The sequence below is a fragment of the Gracilinanus agilis genome, chromosome 3 (assembly GCF_016433145.1).
Source record: "Gracilinanus agilis isolate LMUSP501 chromosome 3, AgileGrace, whole genome shotgun sequence".
Classification (NCBI taxonomy): domain Eukaryota; kingdom Metazoa; phylum Chordata; class Mammalia; order Didelphimorphia; family Didelphidae; genus Gracilinanus; species Gracilinanus agilis.
This window is the reverse complement of record NC_058132.1, coordinates 342,203,094-342,228,732: the sequence shown is the minus strand read 5'-3', so window position 1 is coordinate 342,228,732 and position 25,639 is coordinate 342,203,094. Positions and strand designations below refer to the sequence as shown.

Here is a 25,639-nt window from a genome sequence, read left to right as displayed (position 1 = left end):
AGTACTTGGCAGATGGTAGATACTATGGAAAAATGTTTATTTCCTTCCTTTTCTCATCTGTAATTTGCTGGATAAGTCCTATCAAGTTGCCTGAGGTTAAGTGATTTGCCCAGGGTCACATGGCTAGAAAGTGTCAGAGCAAGAATTTTAATCCAGATCTCCTTGACTCCAATTTCAGTATCTACTATGCCACAATATCTCTCATTAATAAATTATTTCCTTCAAATGCTTCAGGTACAATTGAATGTGCTACTACTTTATTTCTAAATATTAATTCATAAGGCTTTGTATTTTACTTCTAAATATTAATACATATGCACACCTTTTACTTTCACTTATGGAATGGTTAATAACTACTTTTTCATGCATTTCATCCTCTTAATATTCCAAAAAGCTATATAGAAAAGCAGGTGCAATAAAGCAACAGGCAAGTCCGGCAGGGAGTGCCGTCCAGTTTGGCCACGAGGTCCTGTACTTGGCTTATCTATTTAGAATCCCAAATTCTTCAGTTCACTCAGAAGGGATCATTCTCTGCAGAGCAGACTCAGAGTGTGGAAAGCTCTTAACAGACTGATATACAAATCATAAAACAAATTTATAAATTTATAATAGGTCACTCTAACAATTATAATAATTAAGAGAGCCAGTAATTAAATGTTAGGGATGGAAGGGAGATAAAGTCTATGAGGTGAGACTCTTTTCTAGCTCTTCCCTCCTGCTGTATATACACTCTGAGACTTCGAGGGGGTGTCACCCCAAAATTGGGTGACCTGGATGGTCATGCCACCCCACAGGAGTTGGGGGCAAGGCTTCCCTTTAATATGAGGTATGGGGGACCCCAATCTGATTCTCAATGAGGGCGGGGTTCACACAAGCTTCCCCCGAGGTCAGTCAACTTTACAGCGAGTGGTCTGGCTTCAAGATGGAGGCAGCCAGACCAAGCTGTGATTCTCCTCCCCCTCGTCTCTCAGGCACTCTGGAACACTATCTGACTAATGAATGTCTTTTATTAATATCAATATAGGGATTGGGGAAAGGGGTGAAGGGCAGAGGGATTTGGGGGTGCTCTCTTCTCTAATTCTATGGGGTCCATCACTTGGGTGGGAACCTTTGGGGTTCCCACTCCTAAGCATCTACCCTCACCTCTTCTCCTTCTGTTCCTATTTCTATCCTTTTCTATAATTGCAAGACAAACTGGAAAGGGTGTCTCAGCAAGGTTGGGTAATGGGAGAAGGAGCCTAAGAGATCGCTCCCCAAAATTCCCAGAATCCTCTCTGGTCTCAAACTTACCAACCGTCAGTCACTCCTTCTCTGGCTTCTTCTGTCCCATCCCCCTTTGCACAAATTCTGTCCTTACACAATACACCAAGGACTGGCAGCTAGGATATGGCATGACCTGTGGTTTCCTTTCCTTATAAATGCAGTCAACTTTTCTGTAACTTCTAATCTCAGAGGGTGTCTATGGCCCTGGGAGGTAGAGTGATTTATACTTTACACTTCATACAACCAATACTGACAAATAGTACATGCAAAAAGTAAGAATTGAGGAGCAGCTGGGTAGCTCAGTGGATTAAGAGTCAGGCCTAGAGACGGGAGGTCCTAGGTTCAAATCTGGCCTCAGACACTTCCCAGCTGTGTGACCCTGGGCAAGTCACTTGACCCCCATTGTCTACCCTTACCACTCTTCTGCCTTGGAGCCAATACACAGAAGTTAAGGGTTTAAAAACAAACAAATAAATAAATAAAATGAAAAGTGAGAATTGAACCCATGGATTCCTGGTTTGGATGCTGGCTACTGATTCAACGAACCCTGCTTGCATCTTTCTAGCACAAGCTAAAGCTTGGAAATCAGGATCATATGTGAGTTTCCTCCATTATCTTAGCTTTGTGGTCTTACTTCCCTTTCATACTAGCTCTTCTTCTTTGACCAAGCCAGCTAATGTTATCTATTTAGTTTCTGCTGCCAGCAGTATCCCTAACTTCCTTTGATTCAATAAATATGAGTTTCTAGGTAGGAGAACAACTGTAGAGATATCGCTCACATTTCACTCTTTCTCCTAATCCCAGAATGATTCCATATTAAGCTATATTTTGTAGCTTTGCCTAGAAGTAATGTCTTTAAAAAACCTCTTCTGCTTCAATACCTATCGCTACACAGTATTGAATCCAAGGCAGAAGAGTGGTAAGGGTAGGCAACTAGTATTAAGTGACTTGCCCAAGGTAATACAGCTAGGAAAATTCTGAAGACAGATTTGATCCCAGGGCTTCCCATCTCTAGGCCTGGTGATCTATCCACTGAGCCACCTAGCTGCCCAAGAAATGAATCTTTATAGAGATGAATCAAATGAAAGGGAGCTCCCCCCCAAAAGACTGATTTATAAATCAGAAAGCTGATTTATTCATTTGTAATGGGTGACAAATCAATTTACAAAGATGTAAATGATTAATAAGTCAGACAGGCTGAATATTGACATTTTACTAAGATTTTTCCTTAAACCTAAAACCAAAGGAATTGTTAATAGGAGACAAATATGGGGAAGACACTTTTTGGGGGGAGGTAGGAAACATCAAACAATACTAAATTAACATTATTCGTTTATATAAAAGTTTGCGGTGCTCTACATTTTACAGATGATGATCTATGGTTAAGAAGGAGTAAGTGACTTTGCTCAAGGTTACATAGAGCTAGGAATAGAAATGAGTCAATTATGATTTAGAAAGTACTTGCTAGGTGCCAGGCACTGTGCTAAGAATGACAGAGAAACGGGATATAAACAGTGGCAAAAAGTAATGCCTACTACTTCATTAAAAAAATCTCTCCGATGTCTAGAATAGCATGAGGTACAGGGTAGGTGCTCAAACTCTGGGTAAGGAAAGGAACAAAAGAACTTTTTTTTGATGAGTCACTGAACTCTGTCCCATTTCACTTGTTGGTATGAAAGTCCACTGTGTAACTTTCTTCCTCAATTTCAACATTAATGCTATTTCTCTTTCCTTTCTTTACATCCTCTAAACCAGTGATTCCCAAAGTGGGTGCCACCGCCCCCTGGTGGGTGCTGCAGTGATCCAGGGGGGCGGTGATGGCCACAGGCTCATTTATCTTTCCTATTAATTGCTATTAAAATTTAAAAAAAAATTAATTTCCAGGGGACTAAGTAATATTTTTTTCTGGAAAGGGGGCAGTAGGCCAAAAAAGTTTGGAAACCACTGCTCTAAATGCTGATTAGTTATTTTTTGTCAAAAGGCTTGAAAATACCATTGTCATTATACTGCCATTTGATGATGCCACTGAGCAGCTCGGCTTTAGACTCCTCATCTTTAGGCAACGGAACCCTTTTGATCATGTCTTAAATTGTCTGGGAAGCCTTTAACACGTCTCTGGCTATCCCTAAAACCTGGAGATGGGATTTCCCAGGTCCTAATGTAATGCTGATATTCAAGCTTCTCTGCAGCCCATTCAGTTCTTTGTATTCTTTTTCAATGAAATTTAGGATGGATTCATCTAAGAAGGCATAACTGTCTTGTTCCTTTAAAATGAAATCATGTATCCAAGAAACAATGCTTTCAATAGTCTCCTGAATTTTACCACACGCCTAAAAAATGGCCAACACTTTTTTTCTTTTCCAAAACCAAATTATCTTGCTTATTGGAAGGAAGTCTTGTAACATAAAGTGTTAAAAAAATTAATAGCATGAAAGTTTACCAATAAACACATTAGTGATACTGATCACAGGCATATGGATTTGTACAAAATGAAGAACTTGCATTTTAATTCAGAGAGCACAGGGGTCAGTGGCACAAAGCCTTTTCTTTTTTTTTTTTTTTTCATACTGTCATAAAATACTTCCAGTGGCTGCGACAGGAAGATGATCACTCTCACTTTTTTCACAGACTAGGGAGAACCTTTGTATACAAAGTCTTCAATAGCATCAGTGATGTCTTTAGCAACCCTAGCTGGATCTTATCCTATATTTCCTGAGAGAACAAAATGATAAACAAATGACAAGAACAAAGTAATGAAAAATAAATCCCTTTCCAAGGCACAAACTATGAACTAATATGACTAAAAGTTATTAAGTCTGATTCTTAATGGATAAATATTAGTTTCTTCAAACCCTTTTTTTGTTGTTTTTTTTTGGCCATTTTTTGGGAGATGGACTTTCCAGGGCCGTGGACCTTTAAGCTCTCCTCTGCTTTAGGTGTCATGAGGAGCTGCAGTACCTGCCTTCAGGAAACCTCTAGTTCAATAAACAATGGCCTCAGCAATATAAATGATCTGGATTCTGTTGTCCATTATGCTCATGTTCTTATTTTGTCTCTCTTTTATGCAGACTTGTATTAAGTAAGGAAACTTTTATTAGATTAACTCTTAAGAGCACTTAGCAAGTGCACAGAGAGCAGAAGATACCTAATGTGTGTTCAAATTCTGCCTTTTTCAAAAGTTTTGCATTCTGATGAATTTTCATTCAAATGTGCTAGGTACCATGGGAGATATAAGTTCAGTAAAAATTACTTAAATTCCAACTATGCAACAGGGACCTTGCTAGGCTCTGGGAAACAATGGAGAAAACAAAACAATCCTTAAGATCTCTTAACGGGCTACTGGAGGAAACCAATGTAAACATGGGTAATTTCAAAATGTGTACAAAGTAAAAATGAACATTTTTTGGAGGGGAGGAGGAGAAAGCACCACAACTCTGTATGTTTGTGTGTTTTCATAAAGCCTTTGTGAAGATGATATCACTTAATCTGAGTCTTGAAGAGAGGTAGAAATTCTAAAAAACAGAGGTAAGATGGAGAACATTCTGGGCAGAAGGAACACCCTTGGCAAAGGCAAAGAGATGAGTGATGAAATGCAGGTATGGAAAACACTGAGATGACCAACTAGACTAGAAGAAAATGCATGAGGGAAAATAATGTAAAATTATGCTATAAAGATAGGTAGATAATAAGGACCAAAGAGAAGAGTTTGTATTTTACCATTGAAACAACAGGGAGCTACTTAAGGTTTTACAGTTGTATGGAGGACAGATTGGAGATCAGAGAGACAAGAGGTAGAGATACCATTTTTGATGCTATTGCAATGGCCTAGGAAAAAGGTAGTGAGAAATTGATTTAGGGCAGCATCCCTCATACCACATGTGAGTCATCCCCTTACCCCAGACAGGGGAGAGAGGAAGCACTCCCATTGGACTGCTGGGCAGAGAGGTGTGTGATGTGAGAAATGTCCTCAGGCAAGGTGGAAAGGGGGAGGGAGGCAGCCTCCTTTAGCATGTGTGCCATAGGTTTGCCAACATGGATCTTGGTGGTGACTGTGTGAGTGGAGAGAAAGGGATATTGCAAGAAAGCTGTGAAGGTAGGATTAACATAACAAATGTAAATAAATAAATATATTCATATATGTATGCATGCACTCTGTATGCATGTGTATAGATAGATAGATAGATAGATAGATAGATAGATAGATAGATAGATAGATGGATAGAGATAGAGAGATAGATGAGGATGGGATGGGATGCGAAAAAAGTAAATAAGGGAGAAGGGACAGATTGGGCTGGCAGTCAGGGAATAACACAAACTGAGGACACTCCTACACCCCACAAGGGAAAGGATTGACAAGATAACATTGAATAACCACACAGGGATGTGTGTGGGGAATGACAGTTTAACACTTAAACTGACTACCTAACTGCCAGAGATGCCAGTGATGTTAAGGTAACTCCAAAAGTGGGTCCTTGATGACTTAGAGGTGACACAGGAAGTATAATAAAACTGGTTTTATTGTTGGTAAATTGGGAAAGTGGGTGAAGGGTTTCTACACTAAGGAAACAGCCCAATTGCCTAAGAATGTAATAGGTCAGCTGGCTTTACTCCCCTATACTACAGACAGGTCTAACTATATTGGAAAGGGCTAAAGTATTGGGATTCTCACTGCACAGGTACAAGCTGCTCCAAGATGATAACGGGAACCAGGATCAAATCCTTGCACAGCCAGTAAAGTCCAAGGGAAGCACTAGGGAGTATAGGTTATCTATCAGCTGTCTACCAGCTGTAGATCTGAACCTTATCTCTATCTAGGCTGTGTTGATTGATGGTTTCTTATCTCCAATCTTCTGTAAATCCCAAAACTTCATAGTTCCTTGGATCTCAGCAAGCTGGGTCACAGCTACACCCTCCTTCTCCCAGCTTAGCCAAGAAACACTCTCTCCTTTTCAAACCTCTGGCTTTGTTCCATCCTGGAATGTCCATGCACTAAGTCCAAGGCTTGCTTTTTAAGCTGTCAACTTTTTGTCCTAACTTAAATCCATACCTACTCTGTAATTTACTTATAACAGATAGGATAGGATAGGATAAGGAGACAATTTGCCTACATTAGAATTTTTTTAAGTGAACAGCAAATTTGTCATGAGTCAATAGCAGTATATCATGGGAAGAAAAGGCCAGTGCCATCTTAGAATGCCTAAATACAGACATAGTATTCAGAATGAAGTAAGTGATGCTTCCATTGGTGACATGTCCTAGTTTTATTACATTTAGAATACAGCATACAATTCTTTGTGACACATTTTAGAAAGAACAAACCAGAGCAGGTAGAGAGGAGGACAATCAAATTTGTGTGAGATGGTCTAATGGCCTCTAATAAAGATCATTGGAAAGAAATGGGAATTTTTCTCCTAGAGAAAATAATATCTACAGAAGGAAGTGGATGATAGCTATTTTAAATTATTTGAAGGGTAACACAGGGTTCCTCAAACTATTACCACCACAGCTCATTTCATAGTGTCTTGTTTGTAGTTTCTATGATCCTTCTTATATTTTGTTGCAAGACATGATTTCTTCTAGGAATTTTGTAAATCCAAATGCCATCTTTTATTTGAGGAATGTAAGTGAATCAATATTGCTTGCTAAATGTAAACAGGTGTGTGAGAAATACCAAGGACTTGCAAGAAGAAGGAGACAGAATATGGCTGAGATCAGGATTTTTAGTGGAGACTGAGATCAATGCTAGGGATCTAGGAAAAGGGCAGGGACCAATAACAGCCATCTTGTTTAGACTGGCAGTGGTAGTGCTATAGGTAATTTATAGGGTAAAGATAGATTTAAGTTAGGATAGAAAGCAAGCAGCTAAAAGCAAACCTTGGCTAACTTTATGAACATTCCAAGATGGAATGAGGATAGAGGTTTGAAAAAGAAGAGGGATCTTGGCTGAACTGGAAGAAGGAGGGTAGATCTGTTGTCTAGTTAGCTGAGCCTCAAATACTTGTGGATTGTTGGGATTTTAAAAGAAGATAGAAGAGACCATCTATCAAGACAGCCTAGGTTGAGTAAAAGTTTAAATCTGCAGCTGGTAGATAATTATCAGATAGCCTTTTCTCCCTAGAATCTCACTAGATTTACTTGCTGATCAAGGATCTTTTTCCTGGTTCCTGTCAAAATCTAGGATCAGCTTGAACCTGAGTCATGAGAATCCCAATCTCCCAGGCCTCTTCAGCCTCTACCAGGGTTAATAGCCTGTCAGCACTTAGTTTCATAGACTTTGTACTTGACATTCCATTGTCAGTTGGTCAATTTCCTATTAGTCATTCCTCTCCCACTTTCCCATCTTAACAACATTAAATTTAGTTTTATATACTTCCTGTTGTCTCCTCTAAACCAACAAGAACTCACAATTAAGTTACCTTATCACCTCTGGTATCCCTGGCTAGTTTGGTGAACAGTTAAACTGCCAACTATCAGTTACCCCAGCATGTGCAATTCTCTGTCACCACTCATTCCTCAAATCCCCTGTGTGGACTTCTGGGTTAAGATGGCTGCAGAGTAGAAGCAGGGCACTTAACTCTCCTAACCAACCCATACATGATACCTCAAAAGGACACAAAAACCAAATCCAGATGAACAATGGGACACAATAGGGCGCAGCATTGAAGGTACGTGGGATTTGGGCATTTCCGTGCAATAAGGGGGTGAAATAGATCCCAATAAAAAACAAGGTAATCAATCTTCCCCACCCCACCTATGGTGCCAGTGCCAGTCCACAAGAGTTAGAGCAAACGTGGGGCATTCACTAAGTTCTTGGTAGCTAACTGGGACCACCAAGGGCTTGCTCCTGAGAACAGCAAGACTTAAGACCCCAAGAGACTAAAGAACATGGACTTTGGGTACAGACCTAGAGCAGTGGAGTGAAATATAGTGGAAGCAGAGCATGCTAAGATTCGTAAAGGAGCCTTGGGGAGAGGAGCAAGCGGGTCCTGTCAGCTGACTGGGACCACCAAGAAGCTTGACTCTGAGAACAGCTAGACTTGAGACCCCAGGACCTAAAGAGCTCAGACCTTGGATGCGAGGATATAGCTGAGAGGGGCAGCACTGCACTGTGGATCGTAAAGTCGCATCAGGCAAAAACTGCTCCACAGCTCTATACACAGAGAGTCTGCCCACCTCACCCAAACTTCTGACTGAGAAGGAAAAACCAGCATAATAATGGCAAGCAATGCCTAAGAACTAACCAAGAGAAAGAACAAGAGGAAAGCATTAACATTTGATAACTTTTACACAGAAAAAAATCCAGACAATAAAGCAGGCAGCAGAGGAGGACAGACAAGTAAACACATCCAACCTTCCCTAAAAAAATGAAAGTGGGTCACAAGCTCTTGAAGAGTTCAAATCTGAGATCATGAGAAAGATGGAAGAGATTTGGCAAAAAAAAGTGGGAAATAACTCAAAAGGAAATTAACAGTTTAAAAGACAGAAACTCCCAATTAGAGAAATATGCCCCAAAATCAAATGAAATGATAAGCAAATTGGAGACCCAAATTAAACAGCAGGAAAACAAGATAGACCAAATCGAAAAGGAAAATCAAAAGATTATAGCAGAAAACCAGTCTCTAAAGACTAGAATCGGGCAAGTAGAAGCCAATGATCTTGCAAGACAGCAAGAACTAATAAAGCAAAGTCAAAAGAATGACAAAATAGAAGGAAACATGAAATATCTCACTGAGAGAATGACAGATCAAGAAAAAAGGTCTAGAAGAGATAATTTGAGAATCATTGGTCTTCCTGAAAAATCAGAAATTAATAGAAATTTGGACACAATACTACAAGAAATTATCGAAGAAGATTGCCCTGATGTTCTTCAACAAGAGGACAAAATAGACATTGAAAGGATCCACAGATCACTCTCTACACTAAACCCCCCAAAAGTCAACCCCCAGGAATATAATTGCCAAATTCAAGAGTTTCCAAGTTAAGGAAAAATATTATAAGAAGCCAAATCCCCTGTGTGGTTTTATCTAGTGTATACATTCATTCCTTTACCTTGTGGGGTGTGGGTGTGTCCCCATTTGTGTTATTCCCTGGCTGTCACCAGTCTGTCCCACCCCCTTTTTATTTCAGTAGCACCATCTAGACCTCAGAGTAGATAGGCTAAATAAAGCCTACTTAATGCATCCAAAAGTCTTAGAGTATACAATCCCAAAATAAGAACTGAGGCTGAAAATGTGAGTAAAGAAAAACATCAAATGATGACTAAATACTGTGCCTTAAGAGAAGACTAAGAGGTAAACTCAAAAGAAGAGAGTAAATCCACAATCATAAGAAAGAATTTATGGGAAAAAAAGGGAATGACTTGATTACATGACCTACAAGAATTTCTGGAAAATTAAGCAAGAGATAAAAGATGAAATTAGAACTCAGATTAGAGTTTAGTATAAAAAAAGAAGGAAAAATAAATATCTTAAAAAGTAGAAAATCATACCCAAGTAGTAGATTCCTTAAAAAATAGAATTCTACACACAGAGCTCAATGACTGAAATGAGACAATAAGAAATTTTAGAACTGTCAAAAAACTTGAAAAGTAGAAGAAAATATAATACATCTACTATTAAGAACAACTGGTTTGTAAAACAGATTGAGAAAACATAATTTAAGAATCATTCATCTTCTCAAACACCATAACCAAACAAAAAACCAGGACACCATATTTCAAGAGATCATAAGAGGCTAGATATGTTGAAGACTCACCAATCAGAAGCCCATGCTCCAGACTTCTAGCTAAGATAGTGAGGCAATAGGACCAAGAAGAGCCCAGATTCTCCACAAACACTGTATGCATCAAAGAACAACGATAAGAAAAAACAGAGAAGTAGCTATATACAACTCTGTCTAGATTAGCCCTTCCAGAAACCATAGACAACCTAGGGTAGATGGAAGGCATAGGTTGCAAGAAAACAAGATCCGACCAATGTATAGACAATGCAATGCTCAGGCAGGTCATTCATGTGTTATAGAAGGTGACAGGGAAAGCCTAGTGAAAAGTCAGTCCAATGCCCAAATAGTGCGCACTTGATCCACGGTGGGAGAAAAGGGCAGCCCTTGGGGTTTTGCATGAAACCTGATGCCAATACAGTTGATGACATCTGGTTGGTGTCTATCAGGGTCACATCAAGGGATGGAGACATCTCTGGATTGGGACTGTGCAATGAAAAGGAAAGAGAAGGGACTGAGGTAAAAACTTAAATCGAGCCACCTGGAAATAAAACCCAAACCTAAGAGTTCCTGCAGATGATATACTACAGTTTTAACTACCACAACCAGGACCAAGTTGAAGCTCACTGTTCCATTAAAGAGAACAGAAGGGTAAAGAATATGGCATGAACATAAAGTCTTAATCTATAAACAAAGCCTGAAGATATGAGAAAACAAAAATAACAGTGAAGAAACACTGTGGATTTACAGAAGCCCAAGACATAAACCTAGAAAAAGAAAGTACCCCTATAATAAGTCCAAATAAAGCCTCAGAGAAAAGAATGGCACTTGGAAGAAATAAAAGAAAGAGTTACAAAATTGTAAAGTGAAATGAGATCTATGAAACAAAGAGTGATAAAGAAAACTAATAGCTTAGAACAGAAAGTAGCAAACCTTAGCCAAGAAATAAACTACTAAAAATTAGAAAGGACCAAAATAAAGCAATGACTTCATGAGACAAGAAATATTAACATTAAATCAGAACACTGAAAAACCATGTTAAGCAAAAAAAAACCCTTTTATCTTAATTTAAAAAATATTATAGAGGAATAATTACCAAAGCATAGTGAGACTGAGTGGGGATATAGGTTGAAAAACATAAAGATCAAATTCTGGAGTTTGAGATCAAGGGAAAGAAGCCTTGGTGGTGGTGGTGGGGGGGGGGGGGAAGGATAAAAATGCTATTAACAGTAAAAAAGGAAAATGGGAATGTTTCCTCTTCCTCTTTTGTAGGGAAAGATATGAGGAAAAACAGTTGGTCCAACTGGGCCTTAATTGAGGTTTGGCCACTAAACTAGCTTTGCTAGTCTTGGGAAAGTCACTTAAACTCTCCAGGTAACAGTTTTTTTTTTAAATCTAAAAACTAAAAGAATTTGCTAGAATTACACTAATGGTCATTTCAGTTCTAAAAATTCTATTATTTCATGATTAATTCAATTATTGATATGTTATATCTGACATGAGTCATCCAAGTGAAGATGTCCTATATACAGCTACAAGAAAGGAGAATGCTAAGGTCAGGCTTAGAGATGGTTGATGAAGTTTTGAGAATAAATGAATTCTCTAAAGGGCATAAATCTAGAGGGAGGAAATATAAAAAAGTGAAGAGCAGAGAAACAAAAAATGACTTTTAGAAGAAAGTTAGGAAAAATGAGAAACTTGGTTTCATTTGCAATCTCCTCTTCTAGTCTTTGTATATTGGAATTTTTGTGTTTGTGGATGACTGTTAAAATGGAGTTATTCTCTCCTCCTTCCCCCCATTTCTTTCTCTCCCATGCCATATTCTTATTTCTACCTGTCCATTCTTTCATCTTTGTTTTTCTACTTGTTTTCCCATATCTTAGGTTTGGCAGCAGAATCTAATATTACACAAAGTTCAGGGTTCAAAAGATTACTTAGATCTAGATTAATATTGTTATTATCACCCTTATATAGTTTCAGTATTAATTATTTTCATTACTTGTGAATACATAGTCTAAGAGACACTGAGCTAGTTCTTTTTTTTTAAAACCCTCAACTTCTGTGTATTGGCTCCTAGGTGGAAGAGTGGTAAGGGTGGGCAATGGGGATCAAGTGACTTGCCCAGAGTCACATAGCTGGGAAGTGTCTGAGGCCAGATTTGAACCTAGGACCTCCCGTCTCTAGGTCTGACTCTTAATCCACTGAGCTACCCAGCTGCCCCACTGAGCTAGTTCTAATCACTGACAGGCTACAAACCTGTTTCAATGGCTGGGAGGGAAGTGAATGTATGTTTCCTCTGTTCACATTCTTGCAGGACCCTGGAGACCTTTTCTTTTACATCATTTGCCCCTGTTTACATGAATTATTTTCTTGCACTTCAGATTTCCACCTTGTGTAACTATAAAATTGTGAGGTTGTTTAGCTGGAGAATGGAAAAAGAAAAAAAGCACAAGACATCAGTTACTAAAACTGCTATATGATTGAGAATACAAAGTATTTTATTTAGGCAAAGGAAAACTGCGTTTGAAAAGAAGAGTCTTGAAGGACATGATATTTGTTTGAGCCTTTTACTCAAATTTTTATAAATTCTCAAAGACTAATAGGATCTTTTAGGGCCCTCTAGTATAAGTCTCTCCCACTTATGAACACCTCTTAAGGCATTATTAACAAATAGCCCATATCTACTTGAATGAACAAGAAGCTTACAAAGTAACTTGTTCTATTTCTGAAAGATTATAACAGGAAAGTGCTTCTTTGTATTAAACTGAAAATTTAACAAGGTTAATAATCCCTCCTCCATATATTAAGACTTCAAATATATGAAGACTGACATCATGTCCTCTCATTTCCATCCTTCTCTGATCAAAGTCTAAAGAGAAATTTTTGTGCAGGGGAAGGTTGATAAAAGTCATACTCGGCCTGGTTACTGAGTACAGTAGCTTCTAGAATACTTTTTATTCCTATTAGTAACAATATTCTGCATGTACTCTTTTTAAAAAACAATTATTAACTTAGTGAAACTCAAGACACCTAATATCCAAGAGCCAAACAAATATCATTTTAATGTACCTTGCTAAAAAAAGGGTGTATACACATATATATGTACACACAGATATAACTTAATGGAAGGTTGTGTCCTTTGACTTCTACAGTGGGACTCTTAACATAGACACAAAGATTTAGAGTAGAGATTCTTATCCTGGTTTTTGTCACAGACCCCTGGTGTGGTCTGGGGAGGCCTTGGACTTCTCAGAATGTTTTTTTTAACTTATAGTTGAAAGAAATGCTAAATTTTAGTTAGATGAGAGTGAAAATAAAGATGTACTTTTTATTCCCAACATGGATCTCTAAGTTAAAGATAGAAAGGAACTGAGAGGCCATCTAGTATAACTCTCTCATTTTATAGATGAGGAAATTGAGACACAGGGAAATTAAATTATTTGTTTGAGGTTGTTTTGATAAATGATGGAAGAAAGAAGGAAGGGAATAAATATAAGTACCACATGCCAGGCTATGTGCTAATAGTTTTTCAAATATTATCTCATTTGATTGTCATAACAACCTTGTGGAGGTAGGTGCTATCATAATCCTCATTTTATAGTTAAGGAAGAGGCAGACAGAAGTCAATATCTTACTCCAGATCATGCAGCTAGGAAATGTCTAAGCCTAGTTTGAATTCCGTTTGTACTGAGTCCAGGTCCTAGCATTCCATCCACTGCACCTCCTAGATTGAGGCTGGATATGAACTCAGATCCTCTGACTTCAAAATCAGTGCTTTATCCACTCTATCACATAACTCTCCCACCTCTATCCCTTTGTTCAGGTTGTCCTTCACACCTAAAATGTACTGCTTTCTCATTTCTGCCTTAATAATATCTTAAATTAGAAAACTTTTCTTAACATCCCCAGTTGTTGTTGCTATACCCCACTCTTTGTGACTCCATTTGGGGTTTTCATGGCAGTTACACAGGAGTGATTTGCCATTTCATTCTCCAGCTTATTTTACAGATGAGGAACCTGAGATAAATAGAGTTAAGTGACTTGCCTAGGATCATATAGCTAGGAAGTATCTGAGATCAGATATGAACTTAGGTCTTTCTGACGCCAGGCCTGCTGTTCTATACACTAAACCATTTTGCTGCCCACAGTACAACATAGATAATGGTAATTTGTGTCTTTTAAAGTGTATTATTGTCATAAAATTTTAGATTTTTAAATTTTTTTCTTGTTTGAGAGTAATTTTAGATTAAGAAACTTGCTATCTCCCCGAATCTAGATAGGGAACTATTTGGAGAAGGCACCATAAAGAAGCCTGCAGAAACCACACACTGCACCAAAAGATCCAGAATGAATTTTGGGATGTAGTGAAATTGAACTGTGGGGGGTTGAATGCATTTATTTTGAATGTACACTCTTATGCCAAAGGGGACTGTCCCCTAATTGGCTTTTTGTCAATGTGCCCACCAATCATTGGTTGTGCTCTCTTTCTCTTTTATTTACCTCTTATCCCCAAATTATTGTCATTTCCCCTTAGAACGTGCAGTATTGTATGTATATCTAGTTCAAGATCTTTAGAGATATAAGTTGCTTATGTGGGGGAAACTAGGAACGTAAATTTGGGAGATTCCTACATGCTCTTTTCCCAATGAAATCAAAGGGGGGATTATGTAATTAGACCAGAACTCTAAATCCAGGCTTCTCATGTTCCCTCTCACATTATGTGCTAATGTAGGAGGATATAAGTTTTGCGCAGCTCTGCCTTTAGCTCTCTTCTCCTGTGATCATGGTTTGTGGAGGTGGGATGAGGTGAGAGGTAGGAGAGTTTTACTCAGGTTTTACTTCTATTTCTTTTTTCTTCTACTTCAAGTGATTATTAATAAATCTTATAAAATATAATACTTGGAGTTATTGAATATTAATTTAAATTTTACATTGGTCAATATTCAGTCCACAAGGATCTGTTTCTATTTGAGTCTAACACCATGCTACTACATCATATTGCCTCTTATGGTATGTAACAAAGATTGTTTTAGTTAATAAATTAAAGTGTTAATCTGTTTTAATTGACAAGAGGCTTGCTGCACTTCCATGTTGATTTCCTTCACATTGTGTAGTCATTGAATGTATTGTAATGTCTGATGTCTTCCAGGTTACATTCTAGAGACAATATCTTAAACCCAAGAAGTACTTTCAATGACTTTGGATTTTGACAGCTGATCTCTTCCCTTATTTTGCAAGATCTTTGCTAGACATAGCCAAACCTGGTCACCACTGCAATCGTCTTATGTATTTTACCTTTCCATCTCTATATATTTTCTTCCCCTATTAGACTATAGATTCTTTCAGGATAAGTCCTGTCTTGCTTGCATATATCTCTATCCCTTATGTCTGGCATGTAGTATCTGGAAGGTTAATGGGTGAAGTATTTTGAGGTGTAGGAACCATGTGAGTCCTTCAGATCATACCAGTTATGGGTGCTGCCTGTTATAGTCCCACAGAAGAAAAATCTTTAGCTTGAAAGGAACATTATTATGGTAATAATACTTCCAGGAACCCTCAATTAATTAACAGTGAGTCTTAAAGTGATTCTTTTTTGCCCCCACACTGTCCCACATTCTTTCTTCCTCACTCCCAGACCTTTTATTGTCATTTGATTATGACTGGAATGTAAGCATCAATAACATACCTAATATAGCACATTCTCATTCCACAGCTGGTCCAGCAGCTTCTAAAATGGCTTTAGAAACTCCAGATTAAAAAAAAAAAGTCAACAGGGATGAGTGCAGATCATAGAATCCTAGAATGCTAGAGATGGAAGTGACTTCAAAGATCATCTACTGCAATGCTGAACTTCTTTTAATTTTATATATGAAGAAAACAAGGCCTAGAGAGAAGTGAATTATCCTAGTAAATGACAAAGGTACCATTCTTATTCGTGGTATGGGGAGATCAGAGCTAGATGACAGTGCAGTTACATACATTTGAACTAGTTAATTGGCAGAACCCCAAGAACTATTAATGGTTTGACATCAGCTTGGAAAAGTCATCCAGGGATCTGTCCTTGATCCCTTGCTATTTAATAAGAGTTAGATAAAGATACAGCTAGTATAACTATCATATATAGTAAGTCAACTCTAATAAGGATAAATCAAAAGTCTTACATTTTGATTTTTAAAAATCAACTTTACAAGTGATCAATACCAGAAAAATTAATGACTGAAACTTGGTAAGTCAAACACAATAATGTAAAAGTTTAACTCTGAGCAGTGCAATAATCAACCATAGCAGCAGCTGCCTGATGATGAAATGCTTTTCACCTCCTGACAGACAGGAGATGGACTAGAGATATATTCTCAGATAAGGATAAAATGTAGGTTTGTTTTGCTTTACTATTCTAGTCAACTACTCTTGAGCAGTTAAAAAAATTGGGGGGTAATTTTGAAGAAGAGAGGTGGCATAATGATGGTGATGCCAAAAAGAAGAAGAAGAAGAAGAAGAAGAAGAAGAAGGAGAAGAAGAAGAAGAAGAAGGAGGAGGAGGAGGAGGAGGAGGATGATTAGGCAATTGGGATTAAGTGACATTGCCCAGGGTCACACAGCTAGGAAGAGTTGAAGGATAGATTTGAACCCAAGACCTCCTGTCTCAAAGCCTGGCTCTCAGTCCACCAACCCACTTAGCTCCTCTCTCCCAGTTGTGATCTATGAATCCTGAACCTTTAAGGTTGTTCCTACCCAAGCTGACTCTAACCTCTTTCTAGACTGATTTCCCAATATTTCTCCTCTTATAATCTGACCTGTTTGCTGTGTCCCATATACAACATTCTACCTCCCATCTCCATGCCTTTTGCATAGGCTATCATTTTTCTGTACAATGATTTTTCTTCTCATTTCCTGCCTTTTGGAAGCCCCCTCAAAGNAGAAGAAGAGTGCCAATAAAGGTTTATTTTTAAGTAGAAGAAAGAAGGAGGTTCAGAGGACAACATACAAATTGGACAGCTTTAGAATGAATTTATTGCTGTAATTTTTTTTAACCCTTACCTTCTGACATAGAATCAATTCTGTATATTGGGTCCAAGGCAGAAGTGTGGTAAGCACTAGGCAATGGTGGTTAAATGGCTTGCCCAGGTTCATACAGCTAGAAAGGTCTGAAACCAGAATTGAACCTAGGACATCCTTTAGGCCTGATTCTCAAGCCACACAGCTGCCCCCTGTAATTTTTTTAAAGGAAAAAAAAAGTGCAAACTTTACATGGTAGAGATCTGTGGTTCTATGTGCTATCTTCTGTTTCTGTTCTGCTTTGAGTATAGGAATGTTTATGTTTCCAAACTTTTGTCCATTTCAGATTATTTTTAAAAATTTATTTAAAAATCAGCTTCACAAATATGGGATGGGGAAAGTTGTCTATGTAGTAGGTTTTCTGAAAAATTTCTTGAGGTTTTTATTGAGCTTCAAGATCAATAGGTCAATAGTGATATATCAGTCAAATGAACTAATGTGATCTTAAGCTTCAGGAATAGAGCCTTGTAATCATCCAGAGAATGACAATTAGGATGTTAAAGGGTCTTAGCATGATCATGTCATATAAAGATCAGTTGAAGGAACTGCAGTTATTTGGCCTGGAAAAGATAATACTTAAGTAGGTGGGATATATCTTAAAACATTTAAAAGACTGGCATATTGAAGAACAATTAGTTTGGCCAGCTAAGTGTTGCAATAGATAGAGCACTGGGTTTGGAATCAGGAAGACTCATCTTTGTGAATTCAAATACAGTCTCAGACACTTACTAGTTGTGTGTCCCTAGTCAAGTCACTTAACCCTGTTTGCCTCAGTTTCCTCAATTGTTAAATGAGCCAGAGAAGGAAATGGTAAACAAGAAAACTCCAAAAATGGGATCGTGAAGATTTGGACATGAATAAAATGACCAAGCAACACAAATTAGTTCAGATTTGCTTGGTTGTACAGAGAAGAAATAAGCACAAGTAGGTAGAAATTGGAGGAGGTAGATGTAGCTGACCAGGAGCTACAAAATATTCTTGTGAGGGTTGATCACCTGAAAGGGAAGCTGGCTACTGAGGGAATTTGGGTGAAAGGGTTTAAAGATTAAGGAAGGGAAGATATAAAGTGAGAAAATAGCCACAGAGACTCAGGATTCATCAGCATAGCATCCAGCCTGTCGATTGCCCCTCTGGTGGTATTAAAGAGAGCGAACTATAGGTGAAAACATTTTTATTGAAGTTTCGAGGAATGGGGAATGGGAGATAGTTGATTAAACATGTGCCATGGTAGAGAATTTAGCATCAACTTGGTTAACAACAACATGATAAAAGAGATGGAGGCTAAGACAATGTAGTAGCCAGTGCCCAGCCCAGAGATTCATTTGACCTTCAGGCTGCAGGCATGGGGAGGGGTCAGAATACCACAAGATTTGAGCCCCAATTCAATGCAAGGATCCAGAAATCAATTATGTGAAATATTGTAAATATATCCATAAGTCTGGTACATGAGCATATTGCTCATAAGAGTCAGCTATTGAATGCATCTTTAATACTTTCGTGATTTGTTTATACCTGGAACCCTACAGTAGATTTAGAATGGATTTAGGGAAAAACCTCCTAACAATTAAAGCTATCCAGAAGTAGGATGGACTGCTTTAAGATATAAAAGATTCCCTTTTACAACCAGGTAAATGGGTAAGTGTAATGAAAGATGAGGTTGAGTCAGTCAATGCACGCTTATTAAGAATCTATGTGCCAGGCATCACTATGCTAAGTGCAGAGGATATAGCAAGAAGCAAAAGACTCCCTGTCCTCAAGAAGCTCACAATATAAATTGGAGGAATAATTAGCAAATAAATATATATAAACTAACTATATACATGATAAATGGGAAATAATTATCAGGCAAGGCACTGGATTTAAGAGAGTTTGGGGAAGGCTTCCTGTGGAAGTCAAAATTTTAGTTGGGACTTAAAAGAGGTTAGTAGTTGCAGTGGAAGGAAAGCTTTCCAAGCATGAGGGACAAGTAGAGAAAATGCCTGGAGCCAAGAGATAAGAAAGTTTTGATCAAAGAACAGTGAGGCCAGGATCACTAGATCAAAGAATATGTGTTGGGAATAAGGGATAAGCAGAATTGAAGGGTAGGAGGGAGGCTAAGTTACGAAGGACTTTAAATGCCAGAACATTTTGTATTTGATCCTAGAGGCAATAGGAAGCTGCTGGAGTTTATTGAAAAATAGGATGATATGATCAGTCCTGTGCTTTAAGAAAATTACTTTAGTGACTGAATAGATAAGGATTGGAGTGGAGAGATCTGAGGCCAGCTGATTTACCAGCAGGCTCTTGTAATGATTGTCTAGGTATCTTGAAAAAGGCCTATATTAGATTGGTGGCAATGTCAGAGGTGAGAAGAAGTGTATTTTTTTAAAACCCTTAATTTCTGTGTATTGGCTCCTAGGTGGAAGAGTGGTAAGGGTGGGCAATGGGTGTCAAGTGACTTGCCCAGGGTCACACAGCTGGGAAGCGTCTGAGGCCGGATTTGAACCTAGGACCTCCCGCCTCTAGGCCTGACTCTCAATCCACTGAGCTGCCCAGCAGCCTCCGAGAAGAGGTGTATTTTTAAAATGGATGGGTCTTTGGATAGATTGGGTATAGGGAAGGGTGAGAGAGAAAGAGTGAGGAATCAAGGATGCCACTAGGTGGTGAGTCTGAGAGACTAGGAGGGTGATGGTGCACTCAATAGTAATAGGGAAGGGCATAGAAGGAAAGATAATGAGTGGTTTTGGATATGTTGAGTTTAAGATGTCTACTGTGATCCAGTCTGAAATGTCTGAAAGGCCGTTGAGGATGAGAGATTGAAGGTCAATAGAGAGTTGGAAAAATCTAGTTCCCGATGTTCATTGATAAATATCAGGAATGTATTTATAGAATATAATAGAAGAATAGTGATGAGAGCTGATAAGATGTTTCCTAACTGTGAGAATTTATTTTTCACATACTCTATATTTTTCATATAGAGTATATTTTCTTATACTATAATTCCTATTTATTAGGAAGAATTACTGTATATTCCTCTGTCTGGGACCTGGGTCTGCTACTACTTTTTGCAACTTCTTTGTCCTTGGGAATTCCAAGGAATATCTTCCTTTTTGACCGAATTTGGTTAATAAATGAAGGAGAGAAGGGTCCTTTTCCTGTGCACTTGTTTATGGGGATGGAGAGGGGTGAATAGGTTGATGAAACACCTCTTAATTAGCTATTACTAATTAAAGATGTCTGGGAATGGTCAAGAGAGAGCTCCTAAAAATCTATTAGACTGCATGATATTGCTCATATTGTCCCTGAATCCCAAGAAAGCCATGGAAACCTATATCACTTTTTCAGTTATGAAGTTGGTTTGACTAATAAACTTGTTATGATCAATAAGCTTATATTCTTATCCCAAAATTAGTCTCTTGATATAATTTTAATCATAACAGTTTTGGTGACCATGAAAGGACTACTGAATCCTCTTTTGCTTACCAGAAAGTTTCACTCCTACATTTGGCCCATGTTGGAGTTTTTCTTTCATGGAGTAATTCCTTTTCTGATGAGTACAAGATAGAGGAAGTTCATCCCTGTTCCTGATGATGAAATCTTCTATGGATAAGAATTATGTCATGTGTATGTGTTAAATGTATTTCTTTTGTGTGTGCACGTTAAATGTATCATTTTGTGAGGTCTACTGGAGTAAGTAGCCATGTGTAGTGATGGGCATTAAACTGGGGTTTTGTATTGAAGTCTCTGTGTAAGACTTGGTTTTTCTAAAAGAAATAGGTTCTTGAGAAGTGGGGAGACCATCCAGAAACTGGAAGTGGCCAAGGTTCCCTGAGCCCCCTGGGTGGAGTGAGTAGGGCCTTGTGGAAATCTCTGTGTGAGATTTAGCTCTCAGGAAAGGTCTTGAGAAGCTAGGGAAGCCCTTTTGATTAATTAGGTTAGTCACAATTTTGTACAATTTGTTGTTTGGTTGATTTTATGTTGTGTATGAGATGAGCTAAGAAATTGAAAGAGGGGAAAAAAGCCTTGCTATGGATTTAGGCAAGCAAGATCCTCTTTTTATTAAAGATCTGATATCACATTTGACAAAATTTGTAGTAACTTCAGCTGAGAGTTTATTCCAACTTTGTTATTTATTTTTAAAAACTTTAAATAAACTTTAAACTCTATATGTAATATTTTGTTAATTTGGCATTTACCATCATGGCAAAATTATAGTAAACCTTGCTGTATTGTGAGAAAGTGAAAGGAACACTGACTATAATCATTGGTTGGATTTGCTTGATCCAGGAATTTTCTGATACATAACAATAATCCTTTGCGACTCTATAAACTGAGCTTGACAAATGAGGATTTACCAACTGAACCCTGCCCTAACTGCACCCACTGTACCTGAACTGAGAACAATCCTAGGAACCTTTCCTGATAAGACAATAATTATCTAACCAGGAAGGGCTTCAGAGATTTCCAGATAACTGTTACCAACCAGTCTCCTCAAGACGTGAAAATCACTCCAAGGAGTTGCTGACAAGAATTTGTGGTTACATCCTATCCCTCAATTAATAATCTTATTTTTTTTCCCTTTTCTCTTCCTCATCTTTCGAACAATAAAACCTAACTGATATCTTTATCTAATAGGCTACTCTCCTTAGGAGAGGGGTTCCCACATGCCTGCTCGTTCTGCTCATTCTGCTGAAAATAACACTCTTAAAATACCCTTTGCTTCTTCTTCAGGAAGACAGTGGGTTGAAAACTGTCTGTAGCTACCTTTTTTGGGGGGGAGGGGCAAGGTCTTTATAAAATTTAGAAAAATCTTTATTTTGTATTTTTGTTTCTTCAGCAATAAGCAAATTATTTTTCTTTCTCTCTTGTGTATTTCCAGAGAGTGGCCAATATCTGGGGATTACAGAGAATATTAAAAAATTAATTAGGAACTTAAATGGGTAGGTAAAACAATTCTAAATTATGATGTGAGAATTTGGGGCAACTGATTCCAATGTAGCATGTAGATGCAGTAACAAGCGCCTTGATATCTGCTGAGAGATTCCCCACCACAAGTATTTCCAGTTTGGGGAAAAGGTAATAGTTACAAGTGGAGTTGCACCCCGCCCCTTTTTTAAAGGTCTCTGAGAAAGGCCACTTTTTAAAAATGATAAAGCAGTTCTGTGTAAGACCACTTGAAAATTTGGTAATAATTTTTGTTTCATATTTTAAATTCTTAAATGTTGTTTATGAGAAGGTAAAATGTGGTAAACTATTATAAAGATATGATGTTAAAAGTCATTTAATTTGGACATTGTTAAATTATAGAAGAAATCATATATAATTGGAAAAGTTATGATGTTATGTTCTAATGCATTGTTCTGAATTTTAATTCTAATTTGGATTCAAAATTCTAATTTTGAGGCATTAAGTTTTATTTTGAAGTTATTAATGATTATGGAAATGATGAATTAATTTAAAATTATTACATTAATTGGATTTTAAAGGTGAAAATTGAAGCGATCTGTTTAAATTTCCTTGTTTATTGAAAATATATAATGTCCATTGAAATTCTTATTCCCTTTTTTCCATTATAACTACTCCTTGACGAGAGGAAAAGTAAGTATCAGAGGGCAGAGGTAATCAAGAATTTATTTATTTTATAGAACTATTTTTTTTTAAACCCTTACCTTCCGTCTTGAAGTCACTACTGTGCATTGGCTCCAAGGCAGAAGAGTGGTAAGGGTGGGCAATGGGGGTCAAGTGACTTGCCCAGGGTCACACAGCTGGGAAGTGTCTGAGGCCAGATTTGAACTTAGGACCTCCCGTCTCTAGGTCTGGCTCTCAATCCACTGAACTACCCAGCTGCCCCCATTTTATAGAACTATTTAATTGTGAATTGTGAAATTGTTTTATCTATATTGAGTGTTTTTTTTAAACCCTTAACTTCTGTGTATTGGCTCCTAGGTGGAAGAGTGGTAAGGGTGGGCAAGGGGGGTCAAGTGACTTGCCCAGGGTCACACAGCTGGGAAGTGTATGAGGCTGGATTTGAACCTAGGACCTCCTGTCTCTAGGCCTGACTCTTGATCCACTGAGCTACCCAGCTGCCCTCTATATTGAGTTTTGAAACATTATTGGGTATGTTTGGTAAAGTGTTAAAAATGAAATTTAGAATTTTTTTCATTGAATTTTTGTAACCTGACTAAGCATAAATGTCATGTTTTAAATATGGGATATCGCATATGTAAAAATTGTTCTCTTATATTCTAAATATTTGAGAGGGGCTGTTAGGATCAATTTGAAAAAGGTATAATAAATTCCTCTCAGATCTTTGTTAAACCTGATTATCTGTCTTATCAGATCTTCTGTCAGTGCTTTGAAACTATATTTCCATTCTTAAAGAACTGAGTTTTTCTTTTTGTTAAAGTAAGGAACTTAATAAATTAAGTAATTTTAATTTTAGATCACTTGGAAAATCATGTAATTCTGTTTATTAATAATTAGAATATATATAGTAATGCTACATTTCTTTAATATATTTTTCACTCTGAAGGTCTAGATTGTATTATTCTTAAATACTCTAGATTGTAATGACTATCAGTAGTATGTCTTGATTTATATTGATGGATGAAGAAATATTAATAATCTGACTCTAAGTTGTAGATGATGATGAGTTTGCTTTTTGAGGAAAAATCTTGGGATTTTTTAATATGTTACCTTTCTATGTTCTTTTAAATTTGAGTCTGCTCCCTTCATGAATTGCTACTATTTCTTCCTTACAAGGTATTGCCAGTGCTATTACAGTCTGAGGAGTATCATTGGGATGCTAAGGAGATGACCTTGCAAAGAAGGTGGGATTTTCTTGACTCAGGTTCTCTCATTGTAAAAAGGAATATTTAAATCCTGAGTCTGGCTTTGCCTCCTTAAAAATGGAAGTGAGACTTTGTGTGGAACTTTGCTATGCCTCTTACCTAAAGCCAAGCAGGACATTCCTGCCGGAAGGACCTCTGCTGAGGCTGTGTGCATTTTGTCCCTGTCTTTTCCTCATAGCAAATTCCTCTTAATCAGGGCATTTGATCAATGAAATATACAAACACGGCATTAAATCTTTATCTGTTAGTTTAAAGCTGAAGTATCTTACTCCTTTGGTGTTTGACATCAAAATTATTTGACCTGAAATTATAATTCTTTTTATGCCCAAATAGATAAGTATTTGGCTTTATTATCTGTTATTAATTAATTAAAATCCTTCCAATATTTCAGAGTGGTATAATTAGGCAATGACCTGGGCACATCTAAATCAGAATATCATTCTATTATTTGATAAGGTTATATCAGCAACACTTCTTTGTTTTGAGTTAGAAAACTTGCATGCAATTAATTATTTTAGAGGAAAATATTTTCAACTCCATCTTTTGTCATTTCTAAATGATGTCTTGACCTATTATTTTTTGTAATACTAACACTTATATATGAGATATGTTCTGTAATGCAAGCAGATTACACAAGGGAATGGAGAAAGTCTAAGGACATTACTCTATATAAGTGTGATATTTAGTTTATTTGAGCAGAGTTAGAAACTGGTTATATTTGACTATAGATAACTTGTTTGGTACAGTCTAACATAATTTGCCTAGATTTCTACGAATCCCATCTCAAGTCTTTTGTTATAATAGAAGGATGGGACATCTTTAACTATATCTATATATAATTAATTAATTAAGGATATTTTTTGCATGGCTACATGATTCATGTTCTTTCCTCTCCTCCTTCTCCCCTCACAAAGCCAACAAGCAATTCCACTGGGTTTTACATATATCATTGTTCAAAGCCCATTTCCATATTATTAATATTTGCAATAGAGTGATCATTTAAAGTCAACATCCCCAATCATATATCCACTGAACCATCTGACCAATCATATGTTTTTCTTCTACTTTTCTACTCCTACAGTTCTTTCTCTGGATGTGGATAGTGTTCTTTCTCATAAGTCCCTCAGAATTGTTCTGGATCATTGCATTGCTGCTAGTAGAGAAGTCCATTATGTTCAATTGTGCCACAGTATATCCATCTCTGTGTATGATGTCCTCCTGGTTCTGCTCCTTTCACTCTGCATCAGTTTCTGGAGGTCATTCCAGTTCACATGGAATTCCTCCAGTTCATTATTCCTTTGAGCACCATAGTATTCCATCACCAGCACATACCACAATTTATTCAGCCATTCCCAAATTGAAGGGCATACCCTCATTTTCCAGTTTTTTGCCACCACAAAGAGTACGGTTATAAATATTTTTGTACAAGTCTTTCCCCCTATGATCTCTTTGGGGTACAAGCCCAGCAGTGGTATGGCTGGATCAAAGGGCAGACAGTCTTTTAAAGCCCTTTGCGTATAGTTCCAAACTGTCTTCCAGAATGGTTGGATGAATTCACAACTCTACCAGCAATGCATTAATGTCTCAATTTTGTCACATCCCCTCCGACATTTATTAATTTTCTTTGCTGTCATACTGGCCAATCTCCTAGGTGTGAGGTAGTACCTCAGAATTGTTTTGATTTGCATTTCTCTAATTATGAAAGATTTAGAACACTTTTTCATGTACTTGTTGATAGTTTTGATTTCTTTATCTGAAAACTGCCTATTCATG

At 37.5% G+C, this 25,639-nt stretch overlaps 1 pseudogene; it reads right to left on the bottom strand.

The window, feature by feature from the left end:
• Positions 1 to 3,227: 3,227 nt before the first annotated feature.
• Positions 3,228 to 25,639, bottom strand: part of LOC123241541 — a 51,896-nt pseudogene continuing 29,484 nt past the window's right edge.